This window comes from Camelus ferus, chromosome 13 (genome assembly GCF_009834535.1).
Source record: "Camelus ferus isolate YT-003-E chromosome 13, BCGSAC_Cfer_1.0, whole genome shotgun sequence".
NCBI lineage: Eukaryota > Metazoa > Chordata > Mammalia > Artiodactyla > Camelidae > Camelus > Camelus ferus.
The window spans coordinates 37361718-37371236 of NC_045708.1; positions in this window are offsets into that span (position 1 = coordinate 37361718).

The window sequence follows — 9519 nt, forward strand, 5'->3', positions numbered from 1 at the left end:
CTGAGGTTCTCGCTGCAGCTGGGCTTGGCCACTGTCGCGTCCAGGCCCCACCCATGCCCCGCCCAGGGGCGGGCTCCGTATTTGCCCCGCCCCCAGCTTGGATCTTCTATAGGGAATACGGAGTATCTTAGGGGCCACAAGCTCCCCAATATCTGGGTGACTATCGTGGTTCATCTTAATTCTCACGTCTCGTTCCATAGACTGAACTTACTAGGGTGGCAGAGAGCTTTGATGACAACGTGGATGTGACGGGTTTCTAGCTTTTCCATTTCCAAAGCACTTCCCTGTCCACTGTATCGTTTCATTCTCACAAAAGCCCAGGGAGAAAGGCAGAATCTGGACGACTGTCTACATGTGGAAACTAAGCCAGAAACCTGGGCATTGTTGCCTACCCTATGCACTTCTTCATGCGCTACATCCTGTCAGTCTGGTAAGAAAGCCTCCTTAACACATCCTATCCCTTCCCTTCCTCTCTGTCTCCCATGCTCTCACCCTGGTTCATCACTTCTTGCCTGGACTGGACTAAGTCCAGTCCTTGCTTCATTCCTCAGTCCTCTACACTAGCAACCTGAGTGATTGTTCTAAACGTCACCATGTTACCATCAATCATGATGAAACAAAACAAAACAAAAATACTTCAATGGCTCCCCATTACCAGCAGTAGCCTGGAGTGAGAAAAATGTTCTTGCCCGTTCATTCGGAAGTCCTGCTCTGCCAGATAAAGCAGAAATAAGAAGTAATAAGCACCCCACCCTCCCATTGCTGACCTGGACTTCAAGTCTTCCTAAAGTCCCAGGAGCCAGCTGTCAGCTTTGGTTTAGAATCATCATCCTTCCCCACGCCCCTCCCCCACCTCACATCTTAGAGGTCTGAGTCAGATACCAAAATAATTTTTACCACATGTTCCACTATGACCTTATCTACAGTGTGTCTCTTTGGACAGGGGAACCACCCAATCAACAGCCCTTCTGGTTGTCTGACTTCTCTCTCAGCTCATCATTCTGAGCTTCTCCACTCCCTCCCTTTCCCTCACCTTCCCACTGTCCACCTCCTGGTAGCCCTTTCCACAGTGCCCTCTAGATTTCTGTTCCTTTGTCAACAAACTCTCCTATACCCTCTGCTCTTCAGGAAGTACTCGAGTTACTTTGCCTTTACTGAAACTTGACCCTCCTCCATGACTCCTCTCGTAGCCCTCTGCAGGAAGGCTTCTCACTTTCCCACTCCCCGCACATCCACAAGACCAGGAGGTGGGGTCAGCAATGCCACTTCCACCCTGGTACAAAAATTCCTTCTCCTTTGGTCTCCAGCCATACCACCCTCTGCCCTGCCTCATCAAGGACATTACTGACATCCAACTGTTCCTTATGCACTGAAGACTTCAGCTCCCGGCTCATGGTCATCCTCATTAGCCCAGTCCTGCCGTCCTTCTGGTGCTTTCAGTAGCCATGTAGTTTCCTGGTCCCTCAGTTCTTGGTCTCCTCCTCATGTCACCTCCCATGGTCATACCTTGAACTTCTTAATCACTCAGAACTAGTGCCTCTGTGCTCTTGAAATCAAATATCCTCACCCTCTTTCTTCCACAAAACCCTAATTCCCTCATTTCAAAATGGGTGTGATGAAAATGATTATTCATTCTTCACAGGAATAATAAGATAACAAATAATAATATCCTTTTAAAGTTGTGAAACAATATGAGAACAGATGGCATTGCGTTTACATTGCCTCAGTCGGGTCTTCTGATCACTTTCTCCTTCTTTCCTGAAAGGCCATGTAGTTAAGTGGACAGAGCACAGAGCCAGACAGATTTGGTTTTCAATCCTTGTTCTGTACCCCTACTTCCTGTGTGAGCATACATAAATTATTTCATTTTTCTGACACACGCATCTCGTCCTCATTTGTAGAAACAGCAATAACGTTGTGAAGGTCAAATAAAAAAATGAGATAGCTACTAGAAAGCACTTGACAGAGTGTCAGGCACATAGTAAGCCCTCAATAATTAGGAAGCACGGTGGTTATTATAATAGAAAAAGTGCTATTTTTAACCACAGCTGCCCTCCGAGAAGGATAGACCTTAATGTACAGAGGTCCCTTTGTCCCGCTGAGGACCTTGAGGAGTGTGGATACATAGTGTGAGAGGAGAAGGGAGACACTAACTTGCTCTGTGCAAAAAAAAAGAAAAGAAAAAAAAAGGAGAAGAATGTGGAATTCACTTGGCAAAGTGGATGGGATAAGGAGAGCTGGAGGAGGAAAGGAAAAAGATGAGTAAGAAAATCAGGGTAAGGGTAGGTGCTACATGGGTAAAGGGTCAGAAGAAACCCTTCTGTGACAGGTGGACAAAGGGTGTTTCAGCTCTGGAATGCATTAAATGGGAAAAGTTGTTGCACATACAATGTAATCATGTTCTGTGACTCTCAAGCCTTCAATAAAGGCCATTACACTCAGGTATGCTTTCTAAGAGAAGGGAGTTGTGAGGGTGAGTGAGTAGGGAAATTGAGCAATGGGCTTTGTTTTTCTGAGTTGAAAAAGGAGACTAGAGGCAGAGACTAGGAGAGGACAAGTACTCATGGAATTTGCAGAAATCTCTGGGAAGTCTTCCAACTTATAAGGGTTATAAAATGTGAAATTTGAGGTTCAAGCTCATTGCATCTAGATCTTAATGGGGCAAAGAGGCTACATCTGACATTTGGGCTGTATCATTTGTGCCCCCAGTAGCTACCTCCTTATTGACCAGCAGGTGACCACCCAAGAGAATACAAAACAAATCAAATTATATTGGTTTATTTTCACTTCCAGATCCAAATGCCATCAGCAGGGGTAGAATCTTTCTCTCTCTCTGTCTCTCTCTCTCTCTCTCTCTCTCTCTCTCACTCTCTCTCTCACACACACACAGGGGAAGCATTCAACATGTGAATAGTCAGAACCCAGGTCCCACCCACCCCCCTCCCTCTCCCTCGCCCAACCTACCAACCCTTCACCAAAGCCTGTCCATGCTACCTCCGAGGGCTCTCCATTCCATCCCTTACTCTCCACTGCATGGCCATAGCCTTCTCATGGTCCTACTCCCATGATAGCCTCCACGCTTTTCTTGTAATCCACACTCCACACTGCAGCACAAGACTCTTCCCAACCTAGCTTAAATCTGTTTGGTATGCATAGAAGGCCTCTTGTTTGGCCCCAGCTACCCTCTAGCATCATTACTGGACACTCCCCCATCTTGCCCTAAGATTCAGTGTTAAACTACTTTTGGTTCCCAGAGTGTGACTTGCTTCATAACATCTCCATGCATTTACCTCAGTTTCCTCCTCTACCTTGAATACAATTCACTCACTCATTCATTCACTCACTTACTCACAAAGTAAATATCTCCTGAGCACCTGCTATACACCAGAGTGGATAGCAAATGGTACCCAACCCAAGTCTCTCAGTGTCTGCTGCAGGACAGCAGGCTGTAAGATCCACTGGTCTGAGTTCACAAAGGTATAGACCGAACTGCAACCCAATATGGTACCTCCTGGATCATTCTTAGAAGGGGTCAGGGCACACTTGCTGAATAAACAAGCATAAAAATATTCACAAAGGATTTCTCACATTCCCTATCTCATATAACTTTCACAATAAACCTATGAAATGGGAACTGATTCATTTCATCTTGGATATGAGGAAGAAGTAAGTAGCCTATGATTTCTTAGCTACTGAAAGTAGGGAAAGCCAAGACAAAAATCAGCCACATTAGTGAATAGCAAGACAAAGCTGTTTTCTCACTGTGGGATGCATCAATGGGGAAGAGCTTCAGAGTTAGAAAGGCCCCCTGCTGAGATGCAGGTCCTGGGATGCAGAGTTGAGACTTAAGCTGAGCCTTCAAGGATAAGTAAGAGTTCAACTCAAGAAGGAAGCGAGGACCAGTAGGAGCAAAGGCCCAAAGGTATGAAATTATATGAAAGCTTCAGGGAACTTCAGGGACTGTAAGTCTCTAGAAGCACAGACCTAATGGGCACAGTGCAGGTGATGAGTGAGCTGGGAGGGTAAGTCAGAGCCAGAGGTCAGCCCAGGCCTGGGGCCATGCTGAGGATGATGAATTCATAGATCAGGACAATGTAGAGCTGTTACACTGCTTTCTCCAGGGGGAAGACTTGGCCAAATTTATGCTTTAGAAAGATCTCGGCCTGTACAAAGGAAGACGGATCAGAGGTCCCAAGATACAGGGGACAGGGAGGCCAGAGAGAAAGCTGGTGCAGTGACTTCAAAAGAGATTATTAGCCTGAGCTGGGAGATGCAGTGGGACATTAAAGGGATGAAAAGGACAAGATTTAGTGACTAATTGGATGTAGATGGGGAAAAAGGAAGTGGAGGCAACTAGGAGAGCTTTCCCACTTGGGTGGTGCTGTTCCCTGTGAGAAAGGGAACAGGAGAAATAGCCACAGGAGTGTGATGTCCCAAAGAAGGAGAACAAGAGCCCAGTGATAAAACTGAGATGGAAATGATTATTCATAATTGTCTTCATTAATTTTATTCAGTTTTAAGCAAGCCCATCAGCATCTCAGTCAGGCCTCTCCCACAGAGCCCAGAAGCCAAATCTAGCACCATTAATCCCCTCCTCTCTACCGCCCGCAACCCCTGGGTCTCTCTTTTCCTAGTTAATAGATGGAGAATACTCAGTCCATAATTTAACACAGACAATGACTAGACAGCATCCTGTTGCCAGCGTTTTAGTTCAAAACATAGTTAAGATTTTACTGAGGAGCCAAATGAACCTCAAATCAGTCCTTCTCCACCAATCCAATATGGGAGCCCCTTCTAAAGTCTTGCCGTGCTCACTTCCAAGGAAGGACAGACTACCTCCTTGAAGGTAGACTGCTCTGTTTTTGGACAACCCTTATTGTTAGGAAAGTCGTCTAATTTACTGAAATCTGCCTGTTTGTATCCTTCACCCTCTGCTCCTAGGTCTTCATCATTATATCATTCATTTATTCATTTCACAAATATTTGCTACTATGTGTCAACACTTAGCAGTGTTCCGGGCTAGAGAGTACACAGATGTGAACTACACAAGGAGAATCCCTGATCATATGGAGGTTATGAATCCTATGAAGAGATTCAAACAATAAATAAGGAAGCAAAATCTATAGGATAATTTCAGTTGGTGATGAGCACATTTAAGGAAATAGGCCAACAAGTTGATGGGATGGAAAATGACTCGAGGAGAGATGAGCTATTTGAGAATGAAAGCCTCTCTAAGCAAATGGTGTTTGATTTAACACCTGATGGAAGAGGAGGAGTCAGCCCGTTTTGGGGATGAGGCACTTAAGCAGCAAAGAGGACAGGAGATTCTCCTAGGGTGAGACTATGGCTAAACGACCAACTCTAAAGCCTCCCCCTCTTGCAGAGTGTTTACACAGCCATGGCATGGGCTCAACTATGGTCTGTGGCTAGTGGTCTTTGTGTCCATGAGCCCACCCTGGACACAAATTCCCTCCTTGGTCTCATCAGTTATCACTCACGACTGACCAGTTTTCTTTCTGAACCATTTCTGTTAAATAAGGGATTTCAATTAAAATGAACTCCAAGGCTTTCCAAGGTAAGCCAGTGTGAGGTAATCAAAAGGACATAAGCTTTGGAATCAGAGAGGTCTAACTAAGTTCAATCCGACTTTCACCATTTGCTAGTTATGTGATTGAACTTCTCTTGATCACACAGGTTGCTCATCTGTTAATGGGGAGGATAAATATTTCATTGGCTCCTTAAGAGAGTTCAGTTAAAAGCAATAATGTATCACTTTGGAGGGTGCATGATAGGATATTCAGTAACAGCTGCTTTAAGGGATCTGACAACTCTTATAACTAAGTATATCATGTTTGCCAATGAGTTCTCCCTTCAAACACATGTCTAGGGAACTTAAGGACAGTTGCTAATTGCTTAGAATCTATAAAAAAAAAGTCAGGTTGCTCTCTAATTTTGGAAAAACAGCTATTTCCTCTTTTTTAGAGGGCTTGCAAAGGGCTGCTGTAAGGCTGCCTTGCGACTCTTTGTAAAGGTTCAGTCCCATACTCCCCCTTGTGCTCTAAATGGGAACTGCATCCTCTCAGAACTGACCAGTCGTCATGGTGCTGAAATCAGCCTGAGTATAGGGGCTGAAAGGAACTGAGATTTTGTAGGCACCTACCATATTCCAGAAATCTTCTGAAGGGCCTTCCATACACTATCTCTTGTCTCTCATCAACTATCAACAAGAGGAAACTGAAGGTCAGCAAAGTTAAATGACTTTTCCAAATATCCATGGATAGTAAGAGAAAAAGCAGACCTAAACAAAGGAAAGAACTGGAAAACTCAGTGATGTTTATTGTGTGGTAGGATAAAATCCAACCTCATTAACAAACTCAACCAGATATTTTTCTCTCAAGATTTATTTCCCACCACCAATCTCCTTGGTCCTTGTTCTCTGGCCATATGGAATGACACATAGTTCTGAGAAACTGTTTTTACCTCAGGGTTTTGGGCAGGCCTTTATTTCTACATTGAGTGCCTTCCTGAATACTCCTCCTTATTGAGAAGGTCCCTTCCTATTCGTCCTACTGTCCATCTCATCCTTACTTAGAGAGAATAATCACTCCCTCCTTTTACTACTTCTGGGCTTTAGGTTTGCAGTTGGTACAAGATAGTGAAAGTAAAATGTTCAGCCCTAGGAAATTAACAGTGCTTTAATTCAACAATTATTCATTTATGGTATACCAGGCATGGCTGAAGGTACTGAGCACTAGAAATACAATGATAAGTAAAACAGATACAGTTGCCATTCTCACAAAACTTACACTCTGATGAGGAAGGCAGACATTACACAAATAACCACATCAATTAATTACCATTGTGATCATTGTCTTGAAAAAAAAGCAGTGAGAGATATAAAAGAATAAGCAGTTTTGGTGCCATGATCAGGGAAGATTTCACAAAGCATCATTTAGGTGAGATTTTTGAAAAACGAGTTAGGCAAAAAAATGGGGAAGGACACTCCAAGCAGAGAGAACAGCATGTGTAAATACCATGAGGAACTTTGGAAAATGGAGAGAAAAACAAATTTGTGATAGAATGAGAAAATAACATGTACTGAAGCTGGAGAGAGACATGGGATCCAAATTATACCATCTATTTAAACAACATTATTGATTTTGGACTTTATCCTGGGAGTAATGGAGGAGAGGCTGTGAAGAGTTTCAAGCAGGGAAATCATATAACCAGAATTCTATTATAAATAGTGCAGTCCCTGTGGAGAACATTTAGAGAAGGGGCAAGGATGGATGCAAGAAAATCACCTAAACAGCTATTCATTTATTTAGCCACTTCGTTAATATTTATTGAATGCCTACCGCATGCCAGATTCCATATTAGGCTGAGGGTACAGAAGTGAACAAGATAGATAAAAGCCCTGCCCTGATGGAACTTACACTGCAAAAGTCTAGGTGATAAATGCTGGTGGTTTAGACCATGGTGGTGATGATAGGGATGAAGACGAATATATTCCCCCTGAAAACTATGCACTTTGACTCTTTTAGTTGATTTCTGGAAGCTTCATCACTTAAATAACTGCAAAGGACACAGTTTCTGGGGTACTGTAAACAATAACATTTAGAAAAAGGTGTTATGTCACTGTAAAAAGTGTATCCACTAGAACCTAAGTACCACAGAAATCTTATACCCACAGTATCCACTGAAGACTAATACATGGACAGGCTCTTAACAGTTGGAAATTTTACACCATCTTCTTTCTCCTTGAGCTTGAATTTCTTTCACTCTGTGCACAGATTTATAAACTAATGTAATGCATTAATATGCTTAAAAGACTATTGATCTCCATACCATACATCCCTACAGTAAACATGTATTTAACTGAAATTAAAATGCCAAAATTTCCTTTGACTATAAGAATCTAAGTTACATTAGACAATTTGTGTACCCTGCTTTAAAAATCTCTTGATCTTTCCCCTACTTTGGCTGTTGCTGTGGTAACCAGCTGCATTTGGAGGTTGAGGATACTTCCAGATGACTGCATTCCCTTATCTCTTGCTTTCTGCATCCATGGCTCTTTGTCACCTCTGTGTCTATGTTCTTCCAGGAAATTAGCTCCTCTGGGGCAACCCTTGACCAGTAGGGTAGCCAGTCAATAATAAACCCTATTTTGGCTCTCCCTTCTGTGATCCACTCTCCCCAGTCCCTCATTCCTGTCCCCTAGAGTCTCTTCCTAAAATGTATTACCCCTACAGGCCTTATTTCAGGCCCTGCTTTTAGGGGAACCTCAACTAAAACATGTGTTAATTTTTTTCTTCCAGATTCAGTTATTGTTACAAGAATTATTAGCATGTCAATCAAAACAACAAACATTACAAATACTAATAATTATTAAACATAAAAAGTTAAATTTTCTTGAAAATGCCATCTCTTGGTGACATGACTTTTTAAAAATGTGATTCATGTACCTGTGAGAAGAATATTACTTATGGCTAGAATGAAACAGCAAGGTGACTAAACCAATTCAAAGGAGGCTATAAGAAACATACATGTATATTGTCAGTGACAAATGACCCTGAAATAAGAATACTAAATCCACTACAAAACTGGCTAATGACCTAAAGACATTAAAGCTGTAAATTTTGAGATTATCTTCTCCCTGGGAAAGAAATCATTTGCATCTTATTAGTTTTCTATAAGTTAACATCTAACTCCATAGAGTTGTAGAATGCCTGTAATTTATTAATAGTAAATAATAAATCAAACTAAGTTGCATTCTTAGAAAGTCAGTAATGCTTTGTTACAACAGTACAGGCTTCTTACAACAATGCTGTACAGTAACATTAAAAGTTTTGAACAATTTTTCTTAACACTACTTACTGCTTTTGGAAACATATGTGCTAAGAAATTGTTATATGATTACAAGAGACTAGGAGTTTTGTTATTGCAACAGCATCAAACTCTTTGAACTCTTACTCAGTTATATGCCAGAATATCACAGATGACCTAACATCAAAACTTCCAAATGTCAGTTAATGATTTAATTAGGTCCTCCTTCAGTCATGTTGAAAGCGAAGATATAGAAAACGCCTATCTTGTGAAAAATTTGTTACCCATTCATTAGAGTAATTTATTTTCTCATTTGCTGGAAAGTATACTACAAAGACTTATCAAACACTTATTAACTACCTCTCAGACATTTTTGCTTGCCTTAGAGGTACATTGCATAACCCAGATTCCTCAGAAAGGGCTAAGAAAATCTTTGCCAATACAATATGCTTTGATAAAATGCATTTATCATGTGCTTCAAGTGTATTTTTCTTCCTTTAAATTTTTTTTAAAAGTTATTTTTATTTTTTAAAATTTTGTTGAGGGGGAGGTAATTGGGTTTATTTATTTTGTAATGGAGGTACTGGGGATTGAACCCAGGACCTTGTGCATGCTAGGCATGTGCTCTACCAGAGTTATATCCTCCCCCTTAGTATATTTTAATCAAATACTTGTCTTTCATTCAATTTATGG